Source organism: Oncorhynchus clarkii, chromosome 13, assembly GCF_045791955.1.
Source record: "Oncorhynchus clarkii lewisi isolate Uvic-CL-2024 chromosome 13, UVic_Ocla_1.0, whole genome shotgun sequence".
In the NCBI taxonomy this organism is placed as follows: domain Eukaryota; kingdom Metazoa; phylum Chordata; class Actinopteri; order Salmoniformes; family Salmonidae; genus Oncorhynchus; species Oncorhynchus clarkii.
The window spans coordinates 6,387,989-6,397,943 of NC_092159.1; positions in this window are offsets into that span (position 1 = coordinate 6,387,989).

The following is a 9,955-nucleotide window of genomic DNA, read 5'->3' on the forward strand; positions in this document are numbered from 1 at the left end:
TAAACCAGTAAACCAATAAACCAGTAAACCAGTAAACCAATAAACCAGTAAACCAGTAAACCATTAAACCAGTAAACCAATAAACCAGTAAACCAATAAACCAGTAAACCAGTAAACCAATAAACCAGTAAACCAATAAACCATTAAACCAGTAAACCAATAAACCAGTAAACCAATAAACCATTAAACCATTAAACCAGTAAACCAGTAAACCAGTAAACCAATAAACCAGTAAACCAGTAAACCAGTAAACCAGTAAACCAATAAACCAGTAAACCAGTAAACCAGTAAACCAATAAACCAATAAACCAATAAACCAGTAAACCAGTAAACCAGTAAACCAATAAACCAGTAAACCAGTAAACCAGTAAACCAGTAAACCAATAAACCAGTAAACCAATAAACCATTAAACCATTAAACCATTAAACCATTAAACCAGTAAACCAGTAAACCAATAAACCAGTAAACCAGTAAACCAGTAAACCAATAAACCAGTAAACCAGTAAACCAGTAAACCATTAAACCATTAAACCAGTAAACTAATAAACCAGTAACCCAGTAAACCATTAAACCAGTAAACCATTAAACCAGTAAACCATTAAACCAATAAACCAGTAAACCAGTAAACCAGGGGTGTCCAACTCATTACTTGCACTGGTTCTGCTGATAGCTGCTTTATTGAGGAATGTCTTCACATGCAATGATCTGTGGTTGTTTTATCTAGTTTAGTAAAATGCACTGACTGTAAGTCTCTCTGGATAACAGAGTCTGCTAAATGAGAGAGGGAGAGAGAGGGAGAGAGAGAGAGAGAGAGAAAGAAAGAGAGAGAGAGAGAGAGAGAGAGAGAGAGAGGAAGCTAGAAAGTAAGAAGGGGAGAGAGGGGTCGGGGAGAGAGGGAGGAGAGGTGAGAGAGGGGAGAGCGAGGGGGGAGAGAGGGGAGAGCGTGAAGGAAAGAGGTAAAGTGTGTTGTAACTATAAATCAACATACAGGTGACAGACCTACCTGAGAGGTACTTGCATTGTCTGGAGTCCAGGTAGCAGGATTCAGACTTACTTTGTGTTTAGTCTTGAACTCTCCTCTTTGGAAGTTATTCTATTCTCTTCCCTCACTTTAACTTCCTCACCTTCCCTCTGTCACACATGGCTCATTTAACTCATTATGATTCTACCATATTGACTGTAAACTCTCAGGATGTCTCTCTGTCACCTTCTCTCTCTGTCTGTGCCACCTCTCCCTGTCTCTGTCACATTGTCTCACGATGTCTCTCTGTCATCTTCTTCCTTGTCTCTCTTTCACCTTCTCTCCCTGTCTCTCTGTCACCTTCTCTCCCTGTCTCCCTGTCACCTTCTCTCCCTGTCTCTCTTTCACCTTCTCTCCCTGTCTCTCTGTCAACTTCTCTCCCTGTCTCGCTGTCACCTTCTCTCCCTGGCTCTCTGTCACCTTCTCTCCCTGTCTCTCTGTCACCTTCTCTAACTGTCTCTCTGTCACCTTCTCTCACTGTCTCTCTGTCACCTTCTCTCCCCGTCTCTCTGTCACCTTCTCTCCCTGTCTCTCTGTCACCTTCTCTAACTGTCTCTCTGTCACCTTCTCTCACTGTCTCTCTGTCACCTTCTCTCCCCGTCTCTCTGTCACCTTCTCTCCCTGTCTCTCTGTCACACATGGCTCATTTAACTCATTGGTATTATACCATATTGACTGTAAACACTCAGGCTGTCACTCAAATGGAACCCTCTTCCTTATGTAGTGCACTACTTTTGGCAAAGATCCATAGAGCTCAGGTAATAGAGTAGTGAGCTATAGAGGGAACAGAGTGTCATATGGGACATAGCCTTAGCAGCTCCCATACAACAACAACCTCCAGCAACACACTGTTAAGTACACACTACTCTTTCTGTCCTGCTCTTGGCACACGCACGCACGCACACACACGCACGCACGCATGCACGCGCACACACACACACACACACACACACACACACACACACACACACACACACACACACACACACACACACACACACACACACACACACACACACACACACACACACACACACCCCAACACCACTCCCCCCCTCCCCCCCACATGACTACAGCTCCTGTGCAGCATGTCGTTCCAGACGGAGTAACGGAGGTTGGTCAGGTGTTTAGACACGTCTATCAGAGGACCACACACCTCATCTGGCTCCCCATGACTCTGCCACGTCCTACAAACACATTCCAATTATCTTCACTGCTTTACAATGAGGAAAACATTTAAACTCATCAAAAATAAGAAACGTCCCTTTTTCAGGACTCTTGTCTTTCAAAGATATTTCTTAAAAATCCAAATAACCTCACAGATCTTCAATGTAAAGGATTTTTAACACTGTTTCCCATGCTTTTTCAATGAACCATAAACAATTAATGAACATGTACCTGTGGAACAGTTGAAACTTCATTGGGATAAGGGGCAGCATTTTCACTTTGGACGAAAAGCGTGCCCAGAGTAAACTGCCTGCTACTCAGTCCCAGATGCTAATATATGCATATTATTAGTAGTATTGGATTGAAAACACTCTGACGTTTCGAAAACTGTTTGAATGATGTCTGTGAGTTTAACAGAACTCATATGGCAGGCAAAAACCTGAGAAAAAATCCAACCAGGAAGTGGGAAATCTGAGGTTTGTAGTTTTTCAAGTCAGCCCCTATTAAAGATACAGTGGGATATTGGTCATGTTGCACTTCCTAAGGCTTCCACTAGATGTCAACAGTCTTTAGAACCTTGTTTGATGCTTCTACTGTGCAGTGGAGGCGAATGAGAGGGGAATGAGTCAGGCGTCTAGCAGAGAGCCACGGGCTCGTGACGCGCGGTCATGAGAGAATTAGCTCGCGTTCCATTGCTTTTCTACAGACAAAGGAATTCTCCGGGTTGGGACATTATTGAATATTTATATTAAAAACATCCTAAAGATTGATTCTATACTTCATTTGACATGTTTCTACGGCCAGTAATATGACTTTTTGGACTTTTCGTTCGACCTTTCCGCTGGACTTGCATGCGCGTTTGGATTTGTTTACCAAACGCCCTAACAAAAGGAGGTTTATGGACATAAATTATGAACTTTAACGAACAAATCAAACATTTATTGTGGAACTGGGATTCCTGGGAGAACATTCTGACGAAGATCATCAAAGGTAAGTGAATATTTATAATGCTACTTCTGACTAATGTTGACTACACAACATGGAGGATATTTCTTTGTCTGGTTTGGGCTCTGTGCGCCATACTCAGATTATTGCATGGTTTGCTTTTACCGTAAAGTTTTTTTGAAATCTGACACAGCGGTTGCATTAAGGAGAAGTTTATTTAATAACTAAAGTTCCATGTATAATAGTTGCATCTATTATCAATGTTTATTATGAGTATTTATGTGAATTGATGTGGCTCTCTGCAAAATCCCTGCATGTTTTGGAACAACTGAACATAACACGCCAATGTAAAATTTGATTTTTGGATATAAATATGCACTTTATCGAACAAAACATACACGTATGTTCATGTGTAACATAAAGTCCTATGAGTGTCATCTGAGGAAGATCATCAAAGGTTAGTGACTAATCGTATCTATATTTCTGCTTTTTGTGACTCCTATCTTCGGCTGGAAAAATGGCTGTATTTTTCTGTGACTTGGTGGTGACCTAACATAATCGTTTGTGGAGCTTTCGCTGTAAAGCCTTTTTGAAATCAGACACTGGCTGGATTAACGAGAATTGTATCTTTAAAATGGTGCCTAATACTTGTATGTTTGAGAAATTTGATTTATGAGATTTCTGCAAGCGGAACCCCAGACAAGACACTAACAGCTTACAGACGGTAGGTAATTAAGGACAGTTAGGAACACTAAAGAGGCCTTTCTACTGACTCTGAAAAACACCAAAAGAAAGATGCTCAGGGTCCCTGCTCATCGGTGTGAATGTGCCTTGGGCATGCTGCAAGGAGGCATGAGGACCACAGATGTGGCCAGGGCAAAAAATTGCAATGTCTGTACTGTGAGACACCTAAGACAGCGCTACAGGGAGACAGGACAGACAGCTGTTGTCCTCGCAGTGGCAGACCACATGTAACAACACCTGCTCAGGATCGGTACAACGCCGCCTATGGACACAAACCCATCGTCACTGGACCAGACAGGACTGGCAAAAAGTGCTCTTCACTGACGAGTCACGGTTTTGTCTCACCAGGGGTGATGGTCGGATTCGTGTTTATCGTCAAATGAATGAGCGTTACACCAAGGCCTGTACTCTGGAGCGCGACCGATTTGGAGGTAGAGGGACTGTCGTGGTCTGGGGCGGTGTGTCACAGCATCATCAGACTGAGCTTGTTGTATTGCAGGCTATCTCAAAGCTGTGTGTTACAGGGAAGACATCCTCCTCCCTCATGTGGTACCCTTCCTGCAGGCTCATCCTGACATGACCCTCCAGCATGACAATGCCACCAGCCATACTGCTCGTTCTGTGCGTGATTTCCTGCAAGACAGGAATGTCAGTGTTCTGCCATTGCCAGCGAAGAGCCCGGATCTAAATCTCATTAAGCAGGTCTGGGACATGTTGGATTGGAGGGAGAGGGCTAGGGCCATTCCCCCCAGAAATATCTGGGAACTTGCAGGTGCCTTGGTGGAAGAGTGGGGTAACATTTCACAGCAAGAACCGGCAAATCTGGTGCAGTCCATAAGGAGGAGATGCACTGCAGTACTTAATGCAGCTGGTAGCCTCACCACTTTTGATTTTGACCTCCCCCTTGTTCAGGGACACATTATTCTATTTCTGTTTGCCACATGTCTGTGGAACTTGTTCAGTTTCTGTCTCAGTTGTTGAATCTTATTATGTTCATACAAATATTTAGAAATGGTAAGTTTGCTGAAAATAAACGCAGTTGACAGTGAGAGGGCGCTTCTTTTTTTGGTGAGTTTATATAATCACATAACATTTCTAAATCCTTAATTATGTCATAAACAATTATGACAGATGGAAATATTCAGAAGCCATGAATTAAAATTCTAAATGTATGTTTTTAAATTGGCAGTGTTTCCTGCTGTCGTGTCTTTGGCTATGCCGTATTAAGTAATATGACATGCTATTCTATAAAATAATTTCTCCGTAATTACTATTACCTGATTGAGCTAATCATGTAAATGTAATTAACTAGAGAGTCGGGCACCACAAAATAATATTTATAGAGCTGTTATCTTCCGAATAAACTCTTAAAGACATAGTAATATTTTACATCAATAGCAGTCAACATTAATCTTCATCTTAATTCAGTCTCATCTGAAAGTTGTAAATTCTTGGTTATCTGCACGAACCCTGGCTAACAATTTGAATCAGCAACACAAAATTGTGTTTTATTATTTATTTACTAAATACCTAACTAATCACACAGAATTACACAGAATTAAATCATAACTTGATTACAAATTACGTCATAAAGGAAAACTTCCCTAGCGGGCGGAACAGATATGACAGCTTGTTACACAAAAGAAAAGGGGCTGGGTTTGAGTGAAGGAGCGGGAAGACTGAAGAACAAGGGGAAGAAGCTGGGCTATCGTAAATACAGTATCTGATGCATTCTAAATTACCGCCCATTTGGAAAAGGAAAATGCAATAAATATTTACTCTGAGCTGCGCTTCGGTAGGTTGGTGGTAGAATGGAAGGCCGTGTTGCCCAACCGAGTCCTTTGAAGAATGTCTCTGGTTGTCAATTGGATACGTTGTAGTAACGTCGTTGTGTGGTAGACGGGTTACTCTGTCTGTTCCTTCCTAACCCTCGTTGCATCTGCTGTTGCTAACTCAACGGCTAGGAGGTGTCACTTCTGTAGTGAATAAGAGTTCAAAGTTCATACCATTCACAACCAAAGCTCACGCTGATGTTGGCTTCGTTCTGTAGTTATTATCTGAACCATTCTGACATATGACCGTCGTCCTCACATCTTTGGAACAGGAGGTTATATTGACGTCAAGGGCTTATATAGGAAGGGAGAGGAGGGCGTGTTTGAAAAGTTTTATAGCCCATGTCCTTTCACAGGTGCGGGCCACTGATTGAGCAGCCCTATTTTATGAAAACCCACATCTCACGTTTTAGAAGCTAAAATCCCATAAAATTTCATCCCATCACAACTAATTTCATATTCAAACATTTAAATTGAACAACAATTCCATGTGAATCCGATAACTCTGATGTGTAGACTTTCCACTGTAGAGTTTATGTCATCTGATCATTGATGAGAATGTCTCAGATGACAACCGAACTGACATCATATTCATTAAGTACCACCGCATATGTTCAATTGGTCGGATTACCAGAATATAGTTCATTTCCCCCCACCTACTGATGTTCCCAGAATCTCTATGTTAACTTCTTGACCATACTTGAGACGCAGACGTCTCAAGTATGCCCCTGGAAATGCAAATGCGCTACGCTAAATGCTAAATGTACTCGTTACAACTCAATCTTTGATCAAAATTCACAAGCAGGGTATTGAATTAAAGCTACACTCGTTGTGAACCTAGCCAGCAAGTCAGATTTTTAAAATGCTTTTCGGCGAAAGCATGAGAAGCTATTATCTGATAGCATGCACCCCCCAAAATGCCAGCACGACATGTAAACAACAGATTTTGCGGTAGCCGGCGCTACCCAAAACGCAGAAATAAAATATAAAACATTCATTACCTTTGACGAGCTTCTTTCTTGGCACTCCTATATGCCCCATAAACATCACTATTGGGTCTTTTTTTCGTTTAAATCGGTCCATATATACCCAAAATAGCTTTGTATGGAAGCTGTGTCATTCAGAAAAAAACATCGTTTTTAAACGCTGCGTAATTTTTTAAAATTAAAAAAGTCGACGATAAACTTTCACAAAACACTTCGAAATCCTTTTGTAATCCAACTTTAGGTATTAGTAAACGTTTATAATCTATCAAAATGATTACAGGGCGATGTATTTTCAATAGGTCTTCGCTTGCAAATCAATGGCTTCTAATGTCTTCATCAACTACATCCGGGTGAAGACTGGGAAAATGGAGGTCAGATAGATGGATTTTCCAACAATTAATTCAATTGAAAATGAGGACAATGGCGCCATCGTCTGGAATTTGTATGAATTTCAGGCAGGTCGATATTAAATTCTGTTCTCTTTTAACAACTCGTGGAAGTGACTTATGGAAATTATTTTTAGCTTTCAGAGAGCAGTTTTTCTTGCGTTTTTCAATGAAACACACGATCTGTTATAGTCACAGCCGTGATTTAACCAGTTTTATAAACTTCAGAGTGTTTTCTATCCACACATACTAATCATATGCATATACTATATTCCTGGCATGAGTAGCAGGACGCTGAAAAGTTGCGCGATTTTTAACAGAATTTTCGAAAAAGGAGGGGGTAGAAGTAAGAGGTTTTAACCAAGGGTTTTGCAAATGTAACCTCAGTAGGGTAGAGATAGGAAAAAAGGGGGAAGAGGTATTTATGACTGTCATACACCTCCCCCCCAGTCCAACGTCATGACACTGCATATTGACTAACCTCTCTGTCTCTCTGGAGATCTTGTGGTTCTGGATCCAAACACGTTACGCCCATATATCATCCTGTCTGAGGATCTGACCAGAAGTGGTCAGAATCTTCCCAACAACCCAGAGAGGATTTATAAATATGGGGCGGTCCTTGGCTCTGGAATGTTTGACTCAGGACACCACTGCTGGGAAGTGTTGGACTGTCAGTTTGTGGAGGAGTTGATGCCCTTGCCACCGAAGATTCCAGAGAGTCTGTCAAAATAAAAGACAACCTACATACAAACCTAATTTTGAGCTATACGTTGTCTGAATGGTAATATTATTTGTAACAAGGAGGAATCTGAAGAGGAAGATTGTGATGATGGACTGGGACAGAGGAGAGGTTTCCTTTGTTAACGCTGCCAACAACAAAATCCTCTACACGTAATACCACCGATTTACAGAGAAGATGTATGCGTTCTTCTTTGTACTAGATAATCACCTGCTAAGGTATCTGTTACAGTGGAAAACGCTACGTGATGGCGGCATGGAAATAAAATACATCCTTTGCTACTCCTGATGGTGTATATTATGTGATATGTGGTTATCGTACCTGGAAGCTAAGTGTCACTTGCCATCTCATCATGATGATGCTAAACGTATCATCATGACTCTAAACGTATCATCATGACTCTAAACGTACCATCATGACTCTAAACGTACCATCATGACTCTAAACGTACCATCATGACTCTAAACGTACCATCATGACTCTAAACGTATCATCATGACTCTAAACATACCATCATGACTCCAAACGTACCATCATGACTCTAAACGTACCATCATGACTCTAAATGTATCATCATGACTCTAAACGTATCATCATGACTCTAAACGTATCATCATGACTCTAAACGTACCATCATGACTCTAAACGTACCATCATGATGGTAAACGTACCATCATGATGCTAAACGTATCATCATGATGCTAAACGTATCATCATGATGCTAAACGTATCATCATGATGCTAAACGTACCATCATGATGCTAAACGTACCATCATGACTCTAAACGTACCATCATGATGCTAAACGTACCATCATGACTCTAAACGTACCATCATGATGCTAAACGTATCATCATGATGCTAAACGTACCATCATGATGCTAAACGTACCATCATGACTCTAAACGTATCATCATGATGCTAAACGTATCATCATGTTGCTAAACGTACCATCATGATGCTAAACGTACCATCATGACTCTAAACGTATCATCATGTTGCTAAACGTACCATCATGATGCTAAACGTACCATCATGACTCTAAACGTACCATCATGACTCTAAACGTACCATCATGACTCTAAACGTATCATCATGACTCTAAACGTACCATCATGACTCTAAACGTACCATCATGACTCTAAACGTATCATCATGACTCTAAACGTATCATCATGATGATGCTAAACGTACCATCATGACTCTAAACGTACCATCATGACTCTAAACGTATCATCATGACTCTAAACGTACCATCATGACTCTAAACGTATCATCATGACTCTAAACGTACCATCATGACTCTAAACGTACCATCATGACTCTAAACGTACCATCATGACTCTAAACGTACCATCATGACTCTAAACGTATCATCATGACTCTAAACGTATCATTATGACTCTAAACGTACCATCATGATGATGTAGCAAGTGACACTTTGCTTCTTAAAAAATGTCCTATATCTTGAAAACTTGACCGCTGACATGCAAAACATTTTGGGGCTGTATCAACAGTGGACCAGTTAAAAAAAACACCTAAATATTATTTTGGGGTGGATTTTTCTTTTAAGTTGAATGAATTAACTGAAAGTCACTCTAGATACAAGCGTCTACTAACGACTGAAATGTAAATGTAACGTGCCAGTCAGATGAATATGGATAACTTCCTTCTCTTTTTTATTAAACGCATGTGTGTGTGACCTGTGAACTTGTTACTAGCATTAAAAATGATCTATGTGAAATATGATATGAAGAATATAAGTACATGACATCATTATTACGTCACAGTACATTACATCATTAGTACATGACATCATTATTACGTCACAGTACATTACATCATTAGTACATGACATCATAATTACGTTACAGTACATTACATCATTAGTGCATGACATCATTATTACGTTACAGTACATTACATGATTAGTACATGACATCATAATTACGTTACATTACAGTACATTACATCATTAGTACATGATATAATTATTACGTTACAGTACATTACATGATTAGTACATGACATCATAATTACGTTACATTACAGTACATGATTAGTACATGACATCATAATTACGTTACATTACATTACATCATTCGTACATGACATCATTATTACGTTACAGTAC